Source organism: Gorilla gorilla, chromosome 16 (assembly GCF_029281585.2).
Source record: "Gorilla gorilla gorilla isolate KB3781 chromosome 16, NHGRI_mGorGor1-v2.1_pri, whole genome shotgun sequence".
Classification (NCBI taxonomy): domain Eukaryota; kingdom Metazoa; phylum Chordata; class Mammalia; order Primates; family Hominidae; genus Gorilla; species Gorilla gorilla.
Window position 1 is genome coordinate 55,697,378 of NC_073240.2, and position 27,301 is coordinate 55,724,678.

Consider the following 27,301-nt stretch of genomic DNA (forward strand, 5'->3'; position numbering starts at 1 on the left):
GTAAAGAGAACTGTCTTGCAACTTGGATACCAGCTCAGCCACAGTATGACGGGGCACCAGGCAGAGTTGTGAGGCACTTTATTCAAGGCCCTAGCTCCCAGATGACATTTCTAGACACACCCAGAGCCAGAAAGGAACCTACTTCCTTGAATGAAAGGACCAAGTACTGGCAGGATTCATCACCTGCTGACTGTAGAACCCTTGGTCCTGGAATAATCAGCAATGGTAGCCAGGTAGCACATGCCATGGGCCTTGGGTGAGACTCTGAGACTTGCTGGATTCAGGTGAGACCCAGCACATTCCCAGCTGTGGTGGCTGTGATGAGAGGCTCCTTCTGCTTGAGAAAAGCAGAGGCAAGAGTAAAGGGGCCTTTGTCTTGCAGCTTAGGTATCACCCAGGTCACTGTGAGGTACAGCACAAAGCAGGTGATTAGGAATGCCAATTCCAGGTGTTGGCTCTTAGAGAGTATTTCTGGACCAGCCTTGAGTCAAGAAGGGACCCTACTACTCTGAAGGGTGGGTCTTGGTCTGGCAGCATTCACCATAAACTGACTGAAGAGCCCTTGGGCCTTGAGTGAACAGCAGTGGTAGCCTAGCAGTATTCCCCACAGGTCTGGAGCAGTGGTGGCCATGGGGAGAGACTCCTGCTTGTGGAAAAGAGAAGAAAGAACGGAAAGGACTTTGTCTTGTATCTTGGGCACCAGTTCAATCACAGTCAAATAAAACACCAGGTAGATATCTAAGGTTTCTGACTCTAGGCCCTGGCTCCCAGACAGCATCTCCGGAACCATTCAGGACTGAGGGGATATTGCCACCCTGAAGGAAGGACACAAGCCTGGCTGGTTTTGCCACCTGCTGATTATAGAGTATAGGGCCCTGAGTGAACATAGGCAGTAGCCAGATAGTGGTTGGGACATGGGGCATGACCTACTACTGTGCTGGCTTCAGGTCTCACCCAGTGCAGTCCCAGTGGTGGTGGCCACAGGGGTGCTTGTGTCACAACTCCCCCAGCTCCAAGCAACTCAGCACAGAGAAAGAGGCTCCAGGCAACTCAGCACAGAGAAAGCGGGAGAAAGTAAGGGAAGAGAACAAGACTGTCTGTCTGGTAACCCAAATGATTCTTCCAGATCTTGTTCAAGACCACCAATATGGTACCTCTATGAGTCTCCACAAGCCACAGTATTACTGGACTTGAGGTGTCCCCCAATGCAAATATGGCCTCAGTGACCAAAAACATACATCATAACACCCAAGTCCCATCAGATACCTTGAAAGCCTTCCCAAAAAGGATGGTTACACGTAAGCCCAGACTGTGAAGACTAATATAAATACCTAAACTTCAATGCCTAGAGACAAACATCTTTAGCATCAAACACCACCCAGGAAAACATGACCTCATCAAGTGAACTAAATAAGGCACCAGGAGACCAATCCTGGAGAGACAGATATATGTGACCTTTCAGATACAGAATTCTGTAAACACAGAATTAGCTAAACACAGAAATAGCTGTGCTGAGGAAACTCAAATAAATTCAAGATAACAGAAGGAATTCAAAATCTCAGACAAATTTAACAAAAAGACAGAAATAATTAGAAGCAGAAATACTAGAGCTGAAAAATGCAATTAACAGACTGAAGAATTCAGTCTCTTAAGAGCAAAATTGAACAAGCAGAAGAAAGAACTAGTGAGGTTGAAGACAAACTACTTGAAAACACAGTTATAGGAAACAAAAGAAAAGAAAATAAAAAACAATGAAGCATGCCTACAAGATCTAGAAAATAGTCTCAGAAAGGCAAATCTAAGAGTAATTGGCCTCACAAGAGAGGTAGAGAGAAAGAAAGGGGTAGGAAGTTTATTCAAAGAAATAATAACAGAAAACTTCCCAAACCTGGATAAAGATATTAATATTCAAGTACAAGAAGGTTATAGAAGAGCAAGCAGACTTAACCCAAAGAAGGTTACCTCAAGGCATTTAACAGTGAAATTCTCAAAGGTCAAGGATAAAGAAAGGATCCTAAAAGCAGCAAGAAAAAAGAAACAAGTAACATACAATGGCACTCAAATACATCTAGCAGCAGACTTTTCAGTGGAAATCTTATAGGCCTAGAGAGAGAGGCATGACCTATATAAAGCATTGGAGGAAAACAAAAAAACTTGAATAGCTTATCTGGTAAAAATGTCTTCCAAACATAAAGGAGAAATAAAGACTTTCTCAGAATAAATAAAAGCTGAGGGATTTTTCATCAATACCAGTCCAATCCTACAAGAAATGCAAAAACGAATTCTTCAGTCTGAAAGAAAAGGATATTAATGAACGATAAGAATTCATCTAAAGGCACAAAACCTGCTGGTAACAGCAAGTACATAAGGAAAACTCAGAATATTATAACACTGTAATTACGATACGTAAACTACTCACATCTTAAGTGGAATGATTAAAAGAGGAACTGACCAAAAATAATAAGACAGAGAGAGTACAATAAGAAACAAATAGGAACTACAAAAAAGTTAAATAGCAGGGGAATGAAGTAAAGTGTAGAGTTATTAGTTTTCTCTTTGCTTGGTTTTTGCAGTCAGTGTTAAGTTGTCATCAGTTTAAAATAATGAGTTATAAGATATTATTTGCAAGCCTTACGGTAAGCTCAAATCAAAAAACAAACAACAGAAACACAAAAAATAAAAAGCAAGAAATTAAATCATATCACCAGAGAAAATCACCTTCACTAAAAGGAAGCTGAGAAGGAAGAAAAGAAGGAAGAGAAAACCACAGAGCAACCAGAAAACAAATAAGAAAATGGCAGGAGTAAGTACTTACTTATCAATAATAACATTGAATGTAAACGAACTACACTCTCCAATCAAAAGACACAGTGGCTGACTATGGATAAAAATATAAAATCCAATGATCTGTTGCCTAAAACACACTTCACCTATAAAGACACACATAGACTGAAAACAAAGGGATGGAAAATGATATTCCATGCCAATGGAGACCATAAAAGAGCAACAGTACATATACTTATATAAGAAAAAAATAGATATTAAAACAAAAACTATAAAAAGGGACAAAGAAAATCATTATATACAGATAAAGGGGTTAATTCAGCAAGAGAATATAAAAATATATAAATATATATATACCCATCACTGGAACACCCAGATATATGACACAAATATTACTACAGCTTAAGAGAGAGTTAGACACAAATACATTAACAACTGAGGACTTCAACACTCCACTTTTAGCATTGGAGAGGTTATCTAGGCAGATAATCAGCAAACAAATATCTGACTGAATCTGCACTATAGAACAAATGGACCTAATAAATATTTACAGAACATTTCATCCATGGCTTCTGAATATACAACTCTTCCCCTCAGCACGCAGATCATTCTCAAGGACAGACCATATGTTCAGTCACAAAACAAGTCTTAAAACATTCAAAACATGAAATAATATTAAGTATTTTCTCTTATCACAATGGAATAAAACTAGGTATCAACAATAAGAAGAATTTTGGAAATTATACAAACATGTGGAAGTTAAATCATATGCTCCTGAATGATCAATGGGTCAATGAAGAAATTAAGAAAATTGAAAATTTTCTTGAAACAAATGGTAATGGAAATACAATAAATCAAAATCTATGGTATACAACAAAAGAAGTACTGAGACGTTTATAGCTGTAAGTGCCTACATCAAAAAAGAAAAACTTCAAATAAACTACCTACAATGCATCTTAAAGAACTAGAAAAGAAGGAGCCACCCAAACCCAAAGCTAGAAGAAAAATTATAAGGAGAAGGAATAAATGAAATTGAAACAAACGAAATTCAAAGGAAACTATATGAAAGAACAATGCAACAGAAGTTGCTTTTTGGAAAGATAAATGAAATTAACAAACCTTTAACCAGACTAAGAAACAAAGAGAGAACAATAAAAGTCACAGAAGGAAAAAGAGATACTACAACTGATAGCTCAGAAATTTCAAAGATCATTAAGGGCTGCTAAGAGCCACTATATTCCAATAAATTGGGAAACCTAGAAGAGATTGATGAATTATTAGATACATAAAACCTACCAAGATTGAACATTGAAAATTCAAAACCTGAACATACCAAAAACAAGTGATGAGATCAAAGCCTTAATAAAACTCTTTCAGCAAAGAAAAGCCCAGCACCCAAGAGCTTCACTACTGAATTCTACCAAGCATTTAAAAAACTATTACAAATCCTACTCAATCTATTTCCAAAAATAAAAGAGGAGAAAACCAAACTCATTTACTAGGCCAGTATTACTCTTCTACCAAAACCAGACAAAGACACATCAGCAAAACCAAACTACAGGCCAGTAACATGATGAACATTAATGCAAAATCCCTTAATAAAATATTAGCAAACTGAATTCAACAATACATTAAAAAACATCATTCACATGACCAAGTGGGATTAATCCCTGAGATGCAAGGATGGTTCAACATATGCAAATCAAAAAATGTGATACATCATGTCAACAGAATGAAGGACAAAAGCTATACGATCATTTCAATTGATGTTGAAAAAGCATTTAATAAAATTCAACATACCTTCATGATAAAAGCCCTCAAAATAACTGAGTATACCTCAACAAAGTAAAAGCCATATACAACAGTATCATACTGAATAGAGAAAAATGGAAAAAGCCTTCCCTCTAAGATTTGGAACATGCCAAAGATTCCCATTTTCACCACTATGATTCAGTATAGTACTAGAAGTTCTAGCTAGTGAAATCAGACAACAGAAAAAAGGGCATCCAAATTGGAAAGAAAGAAGCCAAATTATCCTTGTTTTCAGGTAATATGATGTTATATTCAGAAAAACCTAAAGACTGTACCCCAAAAAAATAGAACTGATAAATTTAGTAAAGTTGCAGGATACAAAATCAACATATGAAAATCAGCATTTCTATATGCCAACAGTGAACAGTCTGAAAAATAAAAAAAAATCCCAATTACAAGAGCTACACTTTTTTATTAGTTTTTTTCACATTCTTGCAATAGCTACAAATCTTTTTTTAATTGTAGGAATTTAATCCAAAGAAATAAATGATCTCTACAATAAAACTTTAAACACCTTGATGAAAGAAATTGAAAAGAACACCAAAAGTAGACAGATATTCCATAATCATAGATTCAAAGAATCAATATTGTTAAAATGTCTGTAATACCCAAAGCAATCTACAGATTCAATGCAATACCTATCAAAACTCCTATTGTGTCTGGAATTGGTTCCTTCTGGTGGGTTCTTGGTCTTGCTGACTTCAAGAATGAAGCTGCAGACCCTCACGGTGAGTATTACAGTTCTTAAAGATGGTGTGTCTGAAGTTTCTTCCTTCAGATGTTCAGATGTATCCGGAGTTTCTTCCTTCTGGTGGGTTCTTGGTCTCATTGACTTCAGGAGTGAAGCTCCAGACCCTCGCAGTGAGTGTTACAGCTCATAAAGGTAGTGCTGACCCAAAGAGTGAGCAGCAGCAAGATTTATTGTGAAGAGCAAAAGAACAAAGCTTCCACAGCATGGAAGGGGACCCGAGCTGGTTGCTGCTGCTGGCTCAGGTGGCCAGCTTTTATTCCTTTATTTGGCCCCACCCATATCCTGCTGATTGGTCCATTTTACAGAGCGCTGATTGGTCCATTTTACAGAGTGCTGATTGGTGCATTTACAATCCTTTAGCTAGACACAGAGTGCTGATTGGTGCGATTTTACAGAGTGCTGATTGGTGCATTTACAATATTTTAGCTAGACAAAGAGCACCGATTGGTGTATTTACAATCCTTTAGCTAGACACAGAGCGCTGATTGGTGCTTTTACAATCCTTTAGCTAGACAGATAAGTTCTTCTAGTCCCCACTCAACCCAGGAAGTCCAGCTGGCTTCACCTCTCACTATCATATTCTTCAGGTATAGCAAACACAATCCTTTAATTTCTGTGGAACCACAAAAGACCCAAAATAGCCAAAGCTATCCTGAGCAAAAAGAACAAACTGGAGGAATCACATTACCTGACTTCAAATTATACTACAGAAATATAATAGCCAAAACATTCTGGTGCTGGCAGAAAAACAAACACATAGACTAATGGAACAGAATAGAGAACTCAGACAAATCCATAAATCTACAGAGAACTCATTTTTTTAAAAAGTCACCAAGAACATAAATAGGGAAAAGAACAGTCTCTTCAATAAATAGTGCTGGGAAAACAGGATATCAGTATGCAGAAGAATGAAACTAGACCTCTATTTCTCACCATATACAAAAATCAATTTAAAATAGGTTAAAGAATTAAATCTAAGACCTCAAACTGTCAATCTACTAAAAGAACTTTTGGGAAACTCTCCAAGACATTAGACTGGGCAAGGATTTCTTGAGTAATACCCCACAACCACAGGCAACCAAAGCAAAAATGTGTTATCATATCACATTAAAAACCTTCTGCACAGCAAAGGAAACAATCTCTTCAGGGCAATGGACTGCGCAAGGATTTCTTGAGTAATATGCCACAAGAATAGGCAACCAAAGCAAAAACGGACACATGATGTCACATCAAGTTTAAAAAGCTTCTGCACAGCAAAGGAAATAATCAACAAAGTGGACAGATAACCCACAGAATGGGAGAAAATATTTGCAAACTATCCATCTGACAAGGGAACAATAACCAGAATATACAAGGAGCTCAAACAACCGCATAGAAAAAAACCTAACAATCCAATCAAAAAATGGAGAAAAGATCTGAATAGACATCTCTCAAAAGAAGATATACAAACGGCACATAGGTATATTAAATGGTGCTCAACATCACTGATCAGAGAAATGGAAATCAAAAGCACAATGATATCATCTCACCACAGTTTAAATGTATTTTATCCAAAAGACAGCCAATAACGAATGCTGACGGGGACATGGAGGAAAGGGAACACTCACATACTATTGATGGGCATGTAAATTAATACTACCACTATGGAAAACAGTTTGCATGTTCCTTGAAAAACTAAAAATAAACCTACCATGTGATCCAACAATCCCACGGCTGGGTATATACACAAAAGAAATGAAATCAGTGTAGCAAAGAGATATATGCACTCCCACATTCATTGCAGCACTCTTCACATTGCCAAGATTTGGAAATAACCTAAGTGTCCATCAATAGATGAGTGGATAAAGAAAATATGGTACAAATACACAATGGAGTACTATTGAGCCATAAAAAAGAATGAGATCCTGTCATTTGCAACAACGTGGATGGAACTGGAGATCATTCTGTTAAGTGAAACAAGGCAGGCACAGAAAGACAAGCTTTGCATCTTCTCACTTATTTATGGAAGTTAAAAATTAAAACCATTAAACTCATTGAGATAAAAAGTAAAAGGATGGTTACCAGAGGCTGGAAAGGGTAGTAGGGGTTTGGGAGCAAAGCGGGAATGGTTAATGGGTACAAAAATATAGTTCGATATAATGGATAGGATCTAGTATTTGATAGCACAATTGTGTGACTATAGTCAATAATTAAGTTGTGCATTTTAAAATAACTAAAAGATTATAACTGGATTGTTTGTAACACAAAGGATAAGCACTTGAGGTGATGGCTTTACCCTGATATTATTACACATTGCATGCCTATATTAAAATCTCACATACCCTGCAAGTACGTACCCACAAAAATTAAAAATATAGTTTTTAAAAAACAAAATAAGAAGTACTCATTGAAAAATCTAGTGATGAGCTTTCAAATGCCATAAAAATTAAAATCAAAAACTTCAGAGAAAAGAAAGAATAAATAAATAAGGATCAAAATATGAAGCAAACTATCAATAAAGTAGAAAATATGTAGAGGATGTGACGATATTAGAACCCTTGTGCACTGCTGGTGGAAATGTAAAATGGTGCAGTTGCTGTGGAAAACAGTATGTTGGATTCTCAAAACATTGAAGAGATTTACCACAGAATATGGTAATTCAACTTCTATGTAATACACCTAAAGGAAATGAAAGATACAAAGTGATATTTTTACACTCATGTTCATAGCATTATTCACAACAGCTAAAACCAGGAAGCAACCCAAGTGCCCATCAACAGATGAACAAACAAAATGTGGTACACATATTTAATAAAGTATTATTCAGCTTTAAAAAGGAAAGGAATTCTGGCGTGTGTTACAACTGGGTGAACCTTGAGGCCATTTAACTCTTTCGTAGATCTAGCTTTCCCCTTCTACAAAAGGGAGGAGTTGGATTTGACAATCAAAAACCGTCCTTGCATTTCTTGACTCTACAGCTGCCCTCTGTGAGGGAGTCTGAAGTGTAGTAAGTCTTCACTAATGAGCATCAAAGCCATAACATTTTTCAAAATATTCATCCTTTCTAGTGTTTATATACTGACAGAGCCAATCCTGAAATACACTGACAATCAAATCAAAGTTTGAGTGACAGGAGGTCAAAAACTATCTGGCTGCAGAAGCAGCCCTAAGACTTCATTTAATTTGGAAAAAAATGTAAAACACATAAGGTGCCTTATTATGTGAGCAATCTGTTATACAATGAAGTTAATCAAGAATTAGTAAATATGCGTGAGACTCCCTTGGCCCTCCACCCATTCAGTATTCATTCTAGAATAACCCATAGTCCTCAATTTTATTATATTTCTGCCCCCACAACTGTAGTGGTGTTACAGAGGTCATTTTCCAAGGACTAGGCAGCTACATGTTTCAAAAACTAGGAAATTTTTCTCAACATTTTAAGAAAGGAAGTGGGTAGTCCTTAGAATTCAAAGATTTTATACTGAATTTCTAGTCATTCAAGACAAGTCTCATCTAAGTGGAGGCCCACGATGAGGGCTGACAAGAATGGGAGTTGAGGAGAATGGAGTGAGGGTGATATGATGATGGACCATGGGCTGAGGACGACGTAGGATACCACCCATTAGCAAGTAAGACTCCATTATATTTTTGTTCTTCTGTGGCTATGGCTGAAGCGGAACTATAAGCAGGGAACAGAGAGGAGGAAGTTGAAAATGGTATGGTGCAGTGCAGTAGGAATGAACAGGACCAGCCTGGACACTGGAAGACCTGAGCTCTAGCCAAGCTCTGCCACTGGCCAGCATTATGACCTTGATGAAGTTTCTTTATCTCTCTAGGTCACAATTCTCTCATTTATGAAATATTTAGTAAATGTTCTCTAAAATCTAAGATTCTATGAAGTATAAGGAATTTCTTAAGAGATGGGGTCTGTCACCCAGGCTGGAGTGCAGCCTGAACTCCTGAGCTCAGGCAATCCTCCTGCTTAGCCTCTCAAGTAGCTAGGGCTGTAGGCATTATAAAGCATTTTTTAAAGTTAAGTAATTTCAAATGTGTTTAATTACTTCCAAATCCCCAGATACTCCTTCATATGAAAAATCCCCATTAGTTGTTCCATAAAAGTCCCAGATGGTCAGCCAGCCTTACTCTCCTTTCCAACACTGTCATTCTCAAAGGTTAGATTTGTTTACCCCAAAACTGGCTACAGAGTAATACATAGTGTTCTCAATCCTCACTGAACTTCCTGTTCAAAACAACATGCACGCACACACGCACACACACACACACACACACACATTCCTTCATTTATTTTTACTTCCAAAATTAGGGGACTAACTAAACATCCACTCATGAAAGTTGCATTCCAAATACATCTGACTTTTAGAGGTAGTATCCATATATCCTTTAATCCTCCCAGCTCTTGTGAGTTTTTCGCAGAATAAAACATTCACCCACATGTTTCTACTCCACATGAAGACTTCATTTCTCCAGCAGGCAGAACTAAAGTTATCACTTACTATAGAATTATATGGAAATTAACAGGTTGTATACAATCAATGTGAATCCCTTCTCAAACACTCCAGATAAGCTGATTTTCATCCCGAGGTATCACAGCTCTACCATCCATAAGTTATTGTAGGTCTTTTTCTGTCACAAGAGACAATAATTCTGCAGAAATGTTTCACAAACCCTGCCCGGAAGAGCAAAATTAATTCTCCTCCAAAAAAGATCTGAGTGACCTTATGAAAGAGTATCTTTTCAGGTCCAGCTTCTACTAAGCATGGAATTCTAGATAACTTAAGAGAGTTAATCCATTTCTTGGCTTGTGTTTCCCTTGAAGTTTTAGGAAAAAAGTTTCTCCTTTTGATTTGCTACATCATCAGCACCCAGACCTAGGCGGATTGGGAGAGAAACTATCCACTCTTAAAGCCAGGCTTGCTTGACCTGCTTTCTATTTTTTATATTTTCTTTTCTTCCCCTCTAATCAAATGTCATTGTCTTTTCATGGAGGCAGCCATCAGCAGCCTGGAGGATCCCGGGCTTTAAATTCACCCTTTTAGCCAAAACTCTTCAACCACTTTGAATAGGGAAATTCCACCCAAGAAATCCTCTTGGTGTTATTTCCCCCTCTGATGAACAAAGAATCACAAGGTTCTATATTTGGGTCCTGCCTTGGTCACCATTTTCTTTCTTTTTTTTCTTTCACTTTAGACTAAAGGAGTACATGTGTAGGTTGTTACATGATATATTGTATGATGCTGGGGTTTGGGGTATGAAAGATCTCATCACCCATGTAGTAAGCATACCACATAGGTGGTACCCCATAGGTAGTTTTTCAACCTATTCCCCCCTTCTTCCCTCCTCTCTCTAGTACTCCCCCAGTGTCAACTCTTCCCGCCCTTTTGTCAATGTGTACTCCATCTTTAGCTGCCACTTAAAAGTGAGAACATGCAGTATTTAGTTTTCTGTTCCAGCATTAATTCACTTAGGATGATGGCCTCCAGCTGCATCCATATTGCTACACAGGATGTGACTTCATTGTTTATGACTGCATAGTATTCCATGATGTATATGTACCACATTTTCTTAATTCAGTCAACCACTGGAAGGCACCTAGGTTGATTCTATGACTTTGCTATTGTGAATAGCATGACAATGAACATATGACTGCATGTGTCTTTTTAGTAGAAAAATTTACTTTATTTTGGGTATATACCCAATAATGGGATTGCTGAGTCAAAGGGCAGCTTTTTTTTTTTTTTCCAAATTTAAGAAGGAGTCTCACTCTGTCACCCAGGCTGGAGTGCAAATGGCACAATCTCAGCTTACTGCAAAACTCCACCTCCCAGGTTTCAAGTGATTCTCCTGCCTCAGTATCCCAAGTAGCTAGGATTACAGGTGACCACCATCATGCTTGGCTAATTTTTGAATTATTTGGTAGAGACGGGGTTTCACCATGTTGGTCAGGCTGGTCTTGAACTGCTGACCTCAGGTGATCAGTTGATCCACCCGCCTTGGCCTCCCCAAGTGCTGGGATTACAGGCATGAGCCACCGTACCCAGCCAACGGTAGCTCCATTTAAAAATCTCTGAGAAATCTCCAAACTGCTTTCCCCAGTGGCTGAACTAAATTTACATCACCACCAACAGCATACAAGTGTTCCTTTTCCTCTGCAGTACTTTGAGCACCTGTTCTGACTTTACTAATAGCCATTATGGATATTTCTCCCAAGATGGCCAAATGAACAGCTCCAGGCTGCAGCTCCCAGCATGATCGAGTCAGAAGATGGTTGATTTCTGCATTTCCAACTGAGACACCTGGTTCACCTCAATGGGATTGGCTGGAAAGCAGGTGTAGCCCACAGAGTGCAAGCCGAAGCACAGTCGTGCATCACCTCACCAGGGAAGTGCAAGGGGTCGGGGGATTTCTCTTTCCTAGCCAAGGGAAGCCGTGACAGACTCTACCAGGAAAATTGGGATAGTGCCACCTAAACACTGCGCTTTTCCAACGGTCTTAGCAAACGGCACACCAGGAGACTGCATCCCACACCTGGCTCAGGGGGTCCTATGCCCATGGAGCCTTGCTCACTGCTAGTCCACGACTGAACTGCGAGGTGGCAAGCCTGGATGGGGGAGAGGTGCCCGCCATTGTTGAGGCTTGAGTAGGCAAACAAAGCCGCCAGGAAGCTCGAACAGGATGGAGCCTACTGCAGCTCAGTGAGGCCCACCTGCCTCTGTAGAGGCCACCTCTGGGGGCAGGGTATAGCTGAACAAAAGGCAGCAGAAACTTCTGCAGTCTTCAACATCCCTGTCTGACAGCTCTGAAGAGAACAGTGGTTCTCCCAGCAAGATGTCTGAGATCTGAGAACACACAGACCGCCTCCTCAAGTGGGTCCCTGACCCCTGAGTAGTCTAACGGGGAAACACCTTCCAGTGGGGGCTGACTGACACCTCATACAGCCAGGTGCCCCTCTGAGATGAAGCTTCCAGAGGAAGGATCAGGCAGCAATATTTGCTGTTCTGCAGTATTTGCTGTTCTACAATATTTGCTGTTCCGCAGCCTCCGCTGGTGATACCGAGGCAAACAGGGTCTGGAGTGGACCTCCAGCAAACTCCAACAGACCTGCAGCTGAGGGACCTAACTATTACAAGGAAAACTAACAGACAGAAAGGAATAGCATCAACATCAACAAAAAAGGACATCCACACCAAAACTCCATCTGTACGTCACCATCATCAAAGACCAAAGGTAGATAAAACCACAAACATGGAGAGAAACCAGAGCAGAAAGGTGAAAATTCTAAAAACCAGAGTGCCTCTTTTCCTCCAAAGGATCACAGCTCCTCACCAGCAATGGAACAAAGCTGGACAGAGAATGACTTTGACAAGTTGACAGAAGTAGGCTTCAGAAGATTGGTAATAACAAAATTCTCAGAGCTAAAGGAGGATGTTTGAACCCATTGCAAAGAAGCTAAAACCTTAAAAAAAGATTAGACGAATGACTAACAGGAATAACCAGTGTAGAGAGAGGACCTTACATGACCTGACGGAGCTGAAAACCATGGCACGAGAACTATGTGACCCACAAGCTTCAGTAGCCAATTAGATCAACTGGTAGAAAGAATATCAGTGACGGAAGATCAAAATGAAGTGAGAAGAGAAGCTTAGAGAAAAAAGAGTAAAAAGAAATGAACAAAGCCTCCAAGAAATATGGGACTATGTGAAAAGACCAAATCTATGTTTGATTGGTGTACCTGAAAGTGATGGGGAGAATGGAACCAAGTTGGAAAACACTCTGCAGGATATTATCCAGGAGAACTTCCCCAATCTAGCAAGGCAGGCCAACATTCAAATTCAGGAAATACAGAGAACACCACAAAGATACTCCTCAAGAAGACTAACCCCAAGACACATAATTGTCAGATTCACCAAAGTTGAAATGAAGGAAAAAATGTTAAGGGCAGCCAGAGAGAAAGGTAAGATTACCCACAAAGGGAAGCCCATCAGATTAATAGCAGATCTCTCAACAGAAACCCTACAAGCCAGAAAAGAGTGGGGGCCAATATTCAACATTCTTAAAGGAAAGAATTTTCAACCCAGGATCTCATATCCAGCCAAACTAATCTTCATAAGTGAAGGAGAAATAAAATCCTTTACAGACAAGTGAATGCTGAGAGATTCTGTCACCACCAGGCCTGCCTTACAAGAGTTCCTGAAGGAAGCACTAAACATGGAAAGGAACAATTGGTACCAGCCACTGCAAAAACATGCCAAATTGTAAAGATCATCGAGGCTAGGAAGCAACTACATCAACTAACGAGCAAAATAACCAGCTAACATCATAATGACAGGATCAAATTCATACATAACAATATGAACCTTAAATGTAAATTGGCTAAATGCTCCAATTAAAAGACACAGACTGGCAAATTGGATGAAGAGTCAAGACCCATCAGTGTGCTAAATTCAGGAGACCCATCTCACATGCAGAGACACACAAAGGCTCAAAATAAAGGGATGGAGGAAGATCTACCAAGCAAATGGAAAACAAAAAAAGGCAAGGGTTGCAATCCTAGTCTCTGATAAAACAGACTTTAAACCAACAAAAATAAAGAGACAAAGAAGGTCATTACATAATGGTCAAGGGGTCAATTCAACAAGAAGAGCTAACTATCCTAAATATATATGCACCCAATACAGGAGCACCCAGATTCATAAAGCAAGTCCTGAGAGACCTACAAAGAGACTTAGACTCCCACACAATAATAATGGGAGACATTAACACCCCACTGTCAACATTAGACAGATCAATGAGACAGAAGGTTAACAGGGATATCCATGACTCGAACTCAGCTCTGCACCATGCAGACCTAATAGACATCTACAGAACTCTCCACCCCAAATCAACAGAATATACATTCTTCTCAGCACCACATGGCACTTATTCCAAAATTGACCACATAGTTGGAAGTAAAGCACTCCTCCGCAAATGTAGAAGAAAAGAAATCACAACAAACTGTCTCTCAGACCACAGTGCAATCAAATTAGAACTCAGGATTAAAAAACTCACTCAAAATCACACAACTACATGGAAACTGAAAAACCTGCTCCTGAATGACTACTGGGTAAATAATGAAATGAGGGCAGAAATAAAGATGTTCTTTGAAACCAATGAGAACAAAGACACATTGTACCAGGATCTCTGGGACACATTTAAAGCAGTGTGTAGAGGCAAATTTATAGCACTAAATGCCCACAAGAAAAAGAAAGAAAAATCTAAAATCTACACCCTAACTTCACAATTAAAAGAACTAGAGAAGCAAGAGCAAACACATTCAAAAGCTAGCAGAAGACAAGAAATAAATGAGATCAGAGCAGAACTGAAGGAGATAGAGACACAGAAAAAACCTCTTCAAAAAACATCAATAAATCCAGGATCTGGTTTTTTGAAAAGATTAACAAAATTGATAGACTACTAGCAAGACTAATAAAGAATAAAAGAGAGAAAAATCAAATAGAAATAATAAAAAATGATAAAGAAGACATCACCACTGATCACAAAGAAATACAAACTACCATCAGAGAATACTACAAACACCTCTACGCAAATAAACTAGAAAATCTAGAAGAAATGGATAAATTCCTGGACACATACTCCCTGCCAAGACTAAACTGGGAAGAAGTTGAATTGCTGAATAGACCAATAACAGGCTCTGAAATTGAGGCAATAATTAATAGCCTACCAACCAAAAAAAGTCCAGGACCAGATGGATTCACAGCTGAATTCTACCAGAGGTACAAAGAGGAGCTGGTACCATTCCTTCTGAAACTATTCCAATCAATAAAAAAAAAGGGAATCCTCCCTAACTCATTTTACGAGGCCAACATCATCCTGATACCAAAGCCTGGCAGAGACACAACAAAAAAAGAAAATTTTAGACCAATATCTCTGATGAACATTGATGCAAAAATCCTCAATAAAATACTGGCAAACCAAATCCAGCAACATAGCAAAAAGCTTATCCACCAACATCAAGTTGGCTTCATCCCTGGAATGCAAGGCTGGTTCAACATATACAATTCAATAAACATAATCCATCACATAAGCAGAACCAAAGACAAAACCACTAGATTATCTCAATAGATGCAGAAAAGGCCTTTGACAAACTTCAACAGCCCTTCGTGCTAAGAATTCTCAATAAACTAGGTATTGATGGGACATATCTCAAAATAATAAGAGCTATTTATGACAAACCCACAGCCAATATCATACTGAATGGGGAAAAACTGGAAGCATTCTCTTTGAAAACTGGCACAAGACAGGGATGCCCTCTCTCACCACTCCTACTCAACATAATGTTGGAAGTTCTGGCCAGGGCAATCAGGCAGGAGAAAGAAATAAAGGGTATTCAACTAGGAAAAGAGGAAGTCAAACTGTCCCTGTTTGCAGATGACATGATTGTATATCTAGAAAACCCCATCATCTCAGCCCAAAATCTCCTTAAGCTGATAAGCAACTTCAGCAAAGTCTCAGGACACAAAATCAATGTGCAAAAATCACAGGCATTCTTATACACCAGTAACAGACAGAGAGCCAAATCATCAGTGAACTCCCATTCTTATACACCAGTAACAGACAGAGAGCCAAATCATCAGTGAACTCCCATTCACAATTGCTACAAAGAGAATAAAATACCTAGGAATCCAACTTACAAGGGATGTGAAGGACCTCTTCAAGGAGAACTACAAACCACTGCTCAACGAAATGAAAGAGGACACAAACAAATGGAAGAACATTCCATGCTCATGGATAGGAAGAATCAATATCATGAAAATGGCCATATTGCCCAAGGTAATTTATAGATTCAATGCCATCCCCATCAAGCTACCAATGACTTTTTTCACAGAATTGGAAAAAAATACTTTAAAGTTCATATGGAACCAAAAAAACAGCACACATTGGCAAGACAATGCTAAGTAAAAAGAACAAAGCTGGAGGCATCATGCTACCTGACTTCAAACTATACTACAAGGCTACAGTAACCAAAACAGCATGGTACTTGTACCAAAAAAGAGATACAGACCAATGGAACAGAATAGAGGCCTCAGAAATAACACCACACATCTACAACCATCTGATATTTGACAAACCTGACAGAAACAAGAAATGGGGAAAGGATTTCCTATTTAATAAACAGTGCTGGGAAAACTGGCTAGCCATATGTAGGAAACTGAAACTGGATCCCTTCCTTACACCTTATACAAAAATTAATTCAAGATTGATTAAGACTTAAATGTTAAACCTAAAACCATAAAAACCGTAGAAGAAAATCTGGGCAATACCATTCAGGACATAGGCATGGGCAAGGACTTCAGGACTAAAACACCAAAAGCAATGGCAACAAAAGCCAAAATTGACAAATGGGATCTAATTAAACTAAAGAGCTTCTGCACAGCAAAAGAAACTACCATCAGAGTGAACAGGCAACCTACAGAATGGGAAAAAGTTTTTGCAATCTACTCATCTGACAAAGAGCTAATATCCAGAATCTACAATGAACTCAAACAAATTTACAAGAAAAAAATCAAACAACCCCATGAAAAAGGGGCAAAGTATATGAACAGACACATTTCAAAAGATGACATTTATGCAGCCAACAGACACATGAAAAAATGCTCATCACTGGTCATCAGATAAATGCAAATCAAAACCACAATGAGATACCATCTCACACCAGTTAGAATGGCGATCATTAAAAAGTCAGGAAACAACAGGTGCTGGAGAGGATGTGGAGAAATAGGAACACTTTTACACTGTTGGTGGGAGTGTAAATTAGTTCAACCATCGTGGAAGACAGTGTGGCGATTCCACAAGGATCTAGAACTAGAAATACCATTTGACCCAGCCATCCCATTACTGGGTATATACCCAAAGGATTATAAATCATGCTACTATAAAGACACATGCACACGTATGTTTATTGAAGCACTATTCAAAATAGCAAAGACTTGGAATCAACCCAAATGTCCATCAGTGATAGACTGGATTAAGAAAATGTGGCACATATACACCATGGAATACTATGCAGCCATACAAAAGGATGAGTTCATGTCCTTTGTAGCAACATGGATGAAGTTGGAAACCATTATTCTCAGCAAACTATTGGAAGGACAGAAAATCAAACACCACATGTTCTCACTCATAAGTGGGAATTGAACAGTGAGAACTCTTGGACCCAGGGCAGGGAACATCACACACCAGGGCCTGTCATGGGGTGGGGGATGGGGGAGGGATAGCATTAGGAGTAATACCTAATGTAAATGATGAGTTAATGGGTGCAGCAAACCAACACAGCACATGTATATATATATATGTAACAAACTTGCACGTTATACACATGTACCCTAGAACTTAACATTCTAGGAAAATAAAAGGAACATAAAAATAAAAATTTAAAAAATAGCCATTATGACCTGTGTGAGATGCTACTTCATTGTGGTATTGATTTGCATTTCCCTGATTAGCAATGAACATTTTGTCATATTTTTTTGGGCCGCTTCTATGTCATTTTTTGAGAAGTATCTGTTCATGTCCTTTGCCCTTTTTCTTAATGGAGTTGTTTTTTGATTGGTGGTTTAAGTTCCTTGCTGATAAAGGATATTAGGCCTTTATTGGAATGCATACTCTAAGAGTATTGTCTGTCATTCTGTAGGTTTTCTGTTTACTCTGTTGATAGTTTCATTTTGCTGTGCAGAAACTCTTTAGTTTAATTAGGTCCCACTTGTCAATTTTTGTTTTTGCTGCAATCACTTTTGGTGACTTAGCCAAGAATTCTTGAAGATAGGAACAGGTTGTCTATGCTGTTCTGTGGGTCTACGTGTCTGTTTTTGTTTGATTACCATTTTCAAGTAATTTAGATGAAGGTTCAGATGACATGAAGATTTAATTTGCAGATGACACAGCTGGAAGCAGAATCCATATTCAGAAAGTCTCCCTCATTATGTAAGAAGCACTGACCAAAACCAACAGCAAGAAATTTAGCAGTAATGTGTATAACTTTATTTGGCTAAAAAAAGCATGTTTAGCTGTTTATGTATTAAGAGGGAGAGAGACAGACCCAAGAAAGTTTTGACTGGAGTCTTTGTGTAGGTCAACAGCACAATCTGACTGCTGAAAACATTGATGTGATCTGGTTAATAGTGATACCCACGTGAAGAAAGATTATTCCAACATACCTTGTTCTGGTCAAGACCACACACTGTGTTCTTTGCTGAGTATCACAGTTTTAGAGGATAAAGAACAAACCAGAAAGCATGTAAAGAATAAATTCTGTGTAATTAAGAAATATAGAAGATATATTTTTAAGATATCATTCCAGGGAAATTGGGTGTTTTCCTAGAGAAGAGAAGACATACGTGAAATGCTATTGAGTGGAAGATGAATTAGACCAACTCTGTACTGTTGCAGGGGGCAGACCCAGGGCCAGTGGAAAGAGGTTACATGGAGGCTAGTTTCAATCCAAATCAAGAAAGTACATGCTCACAATTTGAGCTCTTGTGCAAAACAATGGACTGCTTTAGAAAGCCCAAAGTTCCCTGGCAAAGAATCTAACCACAGTCTGGGAGGACAGCCTGTCAAGAAAGTTAAAGAAATTTCTGAATTGGAGGAACCTTTTAATTCCGCATATTTTGAAATCTTTTTCACTGATACAGAATTGACACAATGTAAGAAGAAGAAAGAACCAGATCTTTAGTCTCAGCTTCATCACCATTATGACAGGTCATTAGCTGAAAGGGAGGCTTTATTCTACTCCACTTCTCTCATCTTGCACATGTAGAAAACCACGTCCTTGGAATACAAGTTACTTGCCCAAGATCATACCATTATAAAGCAGCAGCTCTAGATGTCAAAATCAAGTCTGTGGAATAATGTGCATCTATTTATACTGGTGCCATTAACATTAGAAAAATAGCCACAGGTGATTTAATGTTAAGTAAAAGAAAGCACCATGTTTTCTTAGGGAAAAAAAATGAAATAGAATGGAAAGAAATCCCAATAGCTATAGCTCTGGGAGATAAAAATGGCCATTTTCTGAAAATTCCAAAATACCAAATTGCAAAATTTTTGTGTTGTGGGTATATGACTTTCATAATTAAGTCATTGAGCTCTTGATTCCCCTGTCTAGCAATCCTAATCCCTTTGAGTGAACTAACCCTACTTCGTGACAGCAGAAGGTAGAGATAATAATGAAAGCAGTAGCCTTCTGCTGGTGACCCAAGACAAGCTACTCAAGATACAAAGTTCCTCCTTTCCCCAATGCCTTCCTTCCACACAGTGTGTTAACAATGTAATAGGCGAGGTGCTGTGAATTCTACAACACTTGCTTTGTGTACACTGCCTGCAGCCATCGTAGTTGAAGAGATACTAGGACTGCAAAACCTAAGAAATGTTTGTGCTTGCTTGCTCAGAGCGCTTTTTTTATTTTTAGCCCTGTGGTCTCACTCTTTGTCCACTGCAGGCAATTTCTCCAAAAATGGAGCTAGCTAGTGCTCTTCTCTAATATTTCATATGCATGTGGCTTGTCACATTATGAAGTCACCAACTGGAGGAAGGAGCATTATAACTGAGGCCATTGGAAGGATTGCCCACACAGTCCCATCAGATGAAGCCTCTGCTCCATTGGGTTGGATTCGAGTAGTTTTCTTAGTTCACCCTCCATGGTTTCCCCCTTCTCCTTGAGTCACCTGAGTCTCCCAATATTTTGATGAAAGAGATAGCTTCCTGAATCCACTGATTCAATGTTTTGCTTCTTTCCTTAAGTCTTTGACTCCCGAGTACACAGTCCACTTATTATCGGTCCATACAAAGCTCCTCACCTCTCCCCTCCCCTAGCCAAAACACAGCTGCAGTCGTGTGTTAAGACTTGCTACCAGACTGCTTTCCAGAATGGCTTCTCCATTCATCACTACCACTTGTGCTGCACAAAATTTCCTGAGTATCCATGCCACCACTGGCACTAGGGATCATATGACTCTAATGTTTGCCCTACACAATGGGTAAAAAGCAGCATATCCTTGTTGTTTTGACTTGCATGTCCTACTAATGAATTTGAATCTCTTTATAGTATGATTACTTTCTAAAGCCAAATCTAAGATACTCTGATCCTAGAGTACACTGGGTTTTCCTTCTGATAAGCACTACCCAGCATTCATATATTGCGCTTTCTCCCTCTAGGTTCTGTGTTCTCTGTACCAGATATTTTGTTGTAGAACAATACAGGAAGGAACTAGACTAACAGATGGTTGTCTTCTTCTATTCCTCCCTACTCCAGTCTTTCTCCACAAAGAGGTAAATCTAGATTGATTATTTGAACATTTGTTCTCAAAGACTGGTGCTCCCTAAACACAGAGACTGCAATTAGCATTGTTTTGACACTTTGGGAACATTGGTCAGAGACCGTAAAGATTCTGATTTCATTAGAAATAGGCAACCTTAATCTTATTGTCACACAAGACAATTCAACGCTTGACAGCTTTCCTATTATGCCAGAGAGATGCTCCTTTGGGTCCCAAAAGTTTTAGCTCCTTTTAACACCATTCCTTAGATTATTTCTGAAAAGACTATTGCAGTAGAGTCAGTACCTAATCCCCTGCTCTCTCCCATCTTTTGTGCATTTTCTTTCTTAATCGTTGTATACCTTGCTTACTCCTTGACACTTCAAAAGTTCCCTGGTATCATACTTGCATCAGTCAGACACTCCCTAAACATCTTTGTAAAACAAGGCCTCTACAGGTCAGTTTCACACAGTCCATGTGAAAATGTACGCTGTGCCTCCAGCAACTTGAAGGATAGGATATTTTTTACTTTTTAATTCAAGTAAAGGCATAGCTTCAAATTTTGAAGTCTCCATGTAGTATCGCAAAGGCGTGCTGGACTCAGAATTTCACAGCTTCAGACAACAGTGCTATACTTCTTCATTAAATGAAAAAGATAGAGACTCAGAGAGGTCACATGACTTACTCAATTTCTCAGGACATGTAGCATTAAACCAGAAACCTGACATGCAAGCTACTATTCTGACTGCTATTCCTTATTAGCGGGCAGGAAGAAAGATTCCTTTAAAAAGTTACTGCTCAAGAAGATCTATTCAACTCCAAGCCAGCTTTCCCCAGACAGCCTGCAGCTTGACAAGAGTGGCTGTCAAATCAGGACCCATCAGGACCCCAGTTTGAGACAGATCCCAGGTGACCCTGCAGTTCTAGGGCCTTTGGGGTTGGTGTGAGACTGACCTGCAGGCCCTTTAACAGCAGAGAAAGTCTACTGCAGTGCCACACTAACTGCCTTCTTGGGACATCTCCCAAGCAGAAATCATTTGTGAAGCTACCACAGACATTTTAACCAAATAAATCAAATGCCTAACATAGGCAGATCAGTTAGTTTTTAGGAGAAATTATACAGAATCAATCTCAGCCATGCTCTACTTTAACCCAAGGAGAACCTTCATAGGACCGTAAATGCTGCAGGTATCATGACGGGGCTTCAGTAGGCCACCTGCAGGTGGGTTTGCCTTGTTGTCCACTGACATGGCCTGGCTGTAAGCCTGTGAAACAGGTCACTTCAAGGCACATGGCGTTTAAAAAAAAAAAAAAAAGGAACCCCTGAAATGCTTCCAGCTGCTAAATAGGAAATTAAGCTCTCATCCTAGCTGAAACAATGTTTTGTTGTCTATAAGTATTCCTGGAGAAGATACGACGGCTTGCTCTATACCAGTGCTGCTTGGACTTTAATATTTACATACAAATACTGCTTGAGTACATCTGCAGTAAGGCTTGTAGTATATTTTTCTAACAGGTTTCTAAGTGATGCTGATGCTGCTGGTCCTCAGGCACACTTTAAATGGCAAGCCTCTATCTCATTATGGGCTTCTGTGAAGGGGAATCTGTTTAAGGAAATGTAAGAACAAAAGAGATGACTTTTACCCAGTAATCAGGTGGTATGGTGTGGCATTGTTCCAATAGCCTTAGCCCTACAGCTGTAACCTGAAGCAATCTCTAGTCACCGTGACCTGAAACTCAACATTTATTTTTAATAACATCCCCATCAAAGTATGCTGCCTGAAAATTATGCAGTGTTGAATAATGCATCATGACCTGGCCTCCCTACTCATTTGCTTGCTCTCCTACCTGAGTCCCCAAACGAATCCTATTAACCATAAGCATGATGTATAAGCTCTGTGCATTTTCTTCCTTAATTGTTGTATACCTTGCTGTATTTGTGAAATATCCACCCTGAAATATGCGCTTCATGAAAAAAAGATATAAATGCTTTGATTTCTGAAGGAAGATTTCCACAGAGAGCCAAGGATTAAGACCAAAGCTGGCAAAACTGACAGAAGCAATACCGAGCTAAGAACAAAGAAAGTCAACAAAGTCCTTCTGTGGAAAGTATCCTAAGGTTGCACATGAAGTGCCAAAACTCTGTCCATTTGGAGGCTACAGAGACAAAATATTCCACACGTAACGCTTAAAACAGGGTCTCCAAACTGAATCCTGCTGTTTCAAAGTTTGTAGTAAAAATTGACTTCAAAAATAGAGAAATTACCCCCAAGCAATAGCCCTCAGAGTGTTACTCTGAGTGGGTAAGGACACTGAGTGGATAAAGATTGATGATTATTCATTCCAGGATGAACCCCTGGCTTTCGGCCCCTTAAGGAAACCTGACACTCTGAAAAGCCACCCCAAACAAGACAGACACACACTGCAGTGCTTTAAGCACAACCAGCAGAGCAGATACCATCTCACTTGATGACAGGGGAATTTAGAGAGTAATGCCTTATATCAGGACAATGAACTGAAACACCTAAAAATTTCTAATGAGCTATAAAATAAAAACAATGTTCCAAGTAAAGGAGAAGCTGCGGTGCATTTCTAAGTGCAGTGCTAAGACTAAAAACTGAATTTCTACATGGATTTCTGTTGATCTCATTGGGAAAGAAAATGGCACAATGAATCTTCTGTACCCCTTCAGTAAGAGTGAAAGCCCAGTGACTAGGAGAGTTTGATTCTATAAAGAAACTTGTGGAGCCAGTTTTAAGTTTTGCTCTGAATCAGTCACTGGTGAACCTTTACTTTTTAAAAAAGCAAAAACAAAGAAAAATAATGAAGTTTCAGAGCTTCATAGCTCTGTATCTGTCATGGCAACACAGGAGAAAATCCTGAACAAAGTAGAGAGAAAAGACAAATTTTTAGCCTTCGCCTTCTTCACTGCAAGTGATGTCGCTGTCAGGATAACAAATAGTGATGCTGGAAAACAGATTCTGAGAGCTATAGATAGTAAAAGATGAAAGGGTCAACCAATATAGGGAATGGAGAAGCAATAGAACCACTCCCAGCAGAGCTATTTCTTGTTGCTTTTTCAGGCCTTCTTGTGAAAAGTAGGGATAAATTTCATGTTTGAAGCCTGGTACTTTCTTAACCATCTTGCTCACACTGCAGCTCACTTCAGGAAAGGAAACAAATTAATTTCTTTTCCAACTGCCATTAATAAGACAAATGGTGATTCTAAGAAAGTACAACGTTATCCAAAGGAAATTAACTATTGAAAAGCTCAGATACTAGTAATGGATTCAAACAGCGCTGTGAAATTCTTCTAACACCAAGTCTTGGAGTAGCTACAGTTCATGAATCACCAAAACTATCGGTATGTACTGAACTGTATGAAAGCCACTGGGGGCAATGAAGAGCTCCAGTTAAAAACCTTGGTCCAGAAAACTGATGTTTTAAACTCTGTTGCAATTCAGAGACATCATGGAGAGAAGAGATGAACTAATAAGCAGGATACTTTTATGGGAGCTCATGAGTAAAAATACACGTCTTACAATGGGAAAGTTCACATTAGTCATTTTCATTCAATAATATAAGTTGGAAAACCAAGGGCCTCAGAAAACGAATCTTGTTTCTGGCAACAGATGAAAACAAATGCCCCAAAATGTGCTTGTCCCCATCTGCTGCCAGAAGTGACAATAATATGACCAAGTCTGGTGGCCATTTAGTTTGGTTCCATCTCTCTCTGGTGTTTTCATCACGGACTTTGTCAGAGGAAAACACAGGATGAAACAGAGAATGCTGTAGACTGGTTTAAGATATTTCATAACATTCATTACAAAAAAGGAGAAGGGACAGGCAAGCAGATCATGCAGGCGCCATATCCATTGAGGAGAAACACGTCTTACATTATACGTGAAAAATCAGTAACTGGTTATTTGGCCTCAAGCCGCACAAAATAGTAAATAAAATCTGACATGACAACATATTATGATGATGTCCCATGAGATGTTCTGAATTTGATTATGGGGACAAAAGGGACTACTAACACAAAGTCATCTAATAAATCTAGTGATACAGTAGTAATTAACTACTAGCAGTCCTAAATGGCAGGTGACACATCATAAAAGTTAAATGCATGATTCTGCAAGCCCTAAGTCTGTACTTGAGTGACTGAAATCCTGTTTATCAGTGAAAGCTTTAAACTTTATCTTTTTTAGCATAAACATTATCAAAATACACACAAAATCATGTAAGAAATATTTTGGCTTTTTAAAATTAATTGCATACTAGTTTTGTTAGAATCATTTTTTCCGTTAGCCAAAATACATTTGAATTCTAATTCCTTTTGAAATAGTTATTTAGAAGGGTCTGATTGATTTTAGCTTAACTGGATATATTTAATATGTATCTCTAAACAAAGGATTCGTCTTCCTTCTGGTTTTGGAGCGTTTTTTTTTTTTTTCGGTCTTACATCACAAAACGTATGGTCTCCCCATGTTTTTAACGTATAGTTCACACAGCAAAAACTGTAATCGTTATTTCATTCTGTTTTTTTGGACCCTTCTCCTGAAGAGCTTGCAGTTGAAGAGGGGGAAACAGTCATGTAAAACCACCCAGAATAAAACAACTCACACTCTGAATACTTACAGCTCTTCAATCTTTCTAATCATGTAGAGATTTATCATGCATATTAATTTTAATTATATAAATATAGATGATTAGGTGAACTCATTCTCCCTCAAATTTGCTCTTGTTTTCCTCATTGTAAGAGAAGTTGCTTGAGACAAAGAAACTTGATTGAGTCTCAAGGTTTAATTCTCTATATTATTGCCTTGCTGACTGCATTGTTTTTTCATCATGCTTACATAGGAAGCCATGCTTTGCTAAAGCCTGATGCATATTGAAATAACTTCTACCTTGCAAGATTCCCAGTGCTCTTGTCAAACTTTGATGAATCAACTTAAATTATTCAGATGCAAATAAGTTAGAAGAGAACAAACTTACTCTGAAAACCTATGTTTTAATGGCATTTACCTCTAGAAACCTAATTATATTCATTCCTTGCTCCTAGAAGCTCTGTCACCACAAAGACCACAGGGGTCTTTGTTTAGTCCTATCTTCCCAATGCCTCATACATTTTTGACACATAGTAGATACCAACATATACTTCTTGTATGTACAATTAAACCTTGCATACTACCCAAGAAAATACAACTAGAAAGAATTCTCTAAGTCTACTTCCAGTCCTATGGATCTGGTCTTGATGGGTTTCTCCACGTGTTGTCAGGCCCTTTAGATGTTCAAGTTGTCACAGCATGACCCATATTCCCTCTCAAGGCTCCTATGATTCAAGTTCATGTAAGAATTGTATTCCAGCTTTCAATTTTAGCTCTTATAATTCAAGTTCATCGAAAATAAACTGTATACCAGCAGAAACAAGAAAAATTTCCCCAAGGCCAATATTCAAGGGCTCAATTTAGTGTCTATTTCAAAGGAGCTAGGCTTTCTGATCTCTCTTGATTACTTATTCTAGGGCAGAAAATAGAGAAAGATGATAGTTAATTTTAGGTTTTGTTTTCTCATGCAAGGCACTGAGAGGAATTCCCTTTTACCACCATTTTGCACTGGAAACACTAATAGAGTAAGTATATATAATTTCTAAGCACAGAGAAAATTATTTTAAAATATGGCACAACACAACGTCTTTTGGTTCCTTTCTCTTAAAGCAACAAATTTCCATTTTCTCCTGGCATGGAGTTTTCAGAGCATTAACATCCACACTTTAGGAACAACAGTTCCAATTTTCCAAAGAAAAGGAAGAATTATCAATGGCCGAGTTCAAAGGACTCTCAGCCCAATACCAAGGGTGTTCAAGGGTTTTTTGGAACATCTGAAGTAATTTTATGTCCTATATACTTATAAAACCATCTGAACACCTGACACTGTTTATGTCTACTTGTTCATAAGACACGAATCTTGAGGGGGGCGTGTATCTCACTCTTTTCCATAGCTCAAGTGCCTGACGCTCAGGTGTCATTTATTAAATGAATAAACAAATGTTTTAATCAATCCATCTCTAACCCATATAGAAAGTTAAAATCCTGAACAAGTTTCCAGTGAATAAACAACTTCATTCATGGATTGTCAATGGTTATTGTCTTCCATGTCAAAGAGATGCCCTTCCACAGTGGAATACCTTGTTCTTTCATGAAATTTTTTCTTCTTACTTTTAACTTGCGCCTGTTTAAAACTGGCATATCAAATCAAACTGGACCATGGAAGGCCATTCCTATCACTTTTACTCTATGTTAAACTCATTTCCTGACTACAAGATTGGTCACTGCAAATTATCCTATTCATCTTTTCCCTAAAATTTTTGAGTGACAGCTCAAGCTACATTAACAAATATTCATTAAGCATCTAGTAGAACACTTTGGAAGCATTATGAACCCTTTAAAATGAGATCATTGCACCCAAGGTACTTACAATCTAGCTAACTTTTGAAAACGTCAGTAACAATAAACATTTTCAATAAGACATTGAGACAATAGTTTTTCAGAACACAACTTTTGTCTTTAAAAAATCTTCTCCCCTCTTCTCTGCAGTTTAAACTCAACTCAAGAACAACTATCTGTAGGACGCTTTCCCAGTG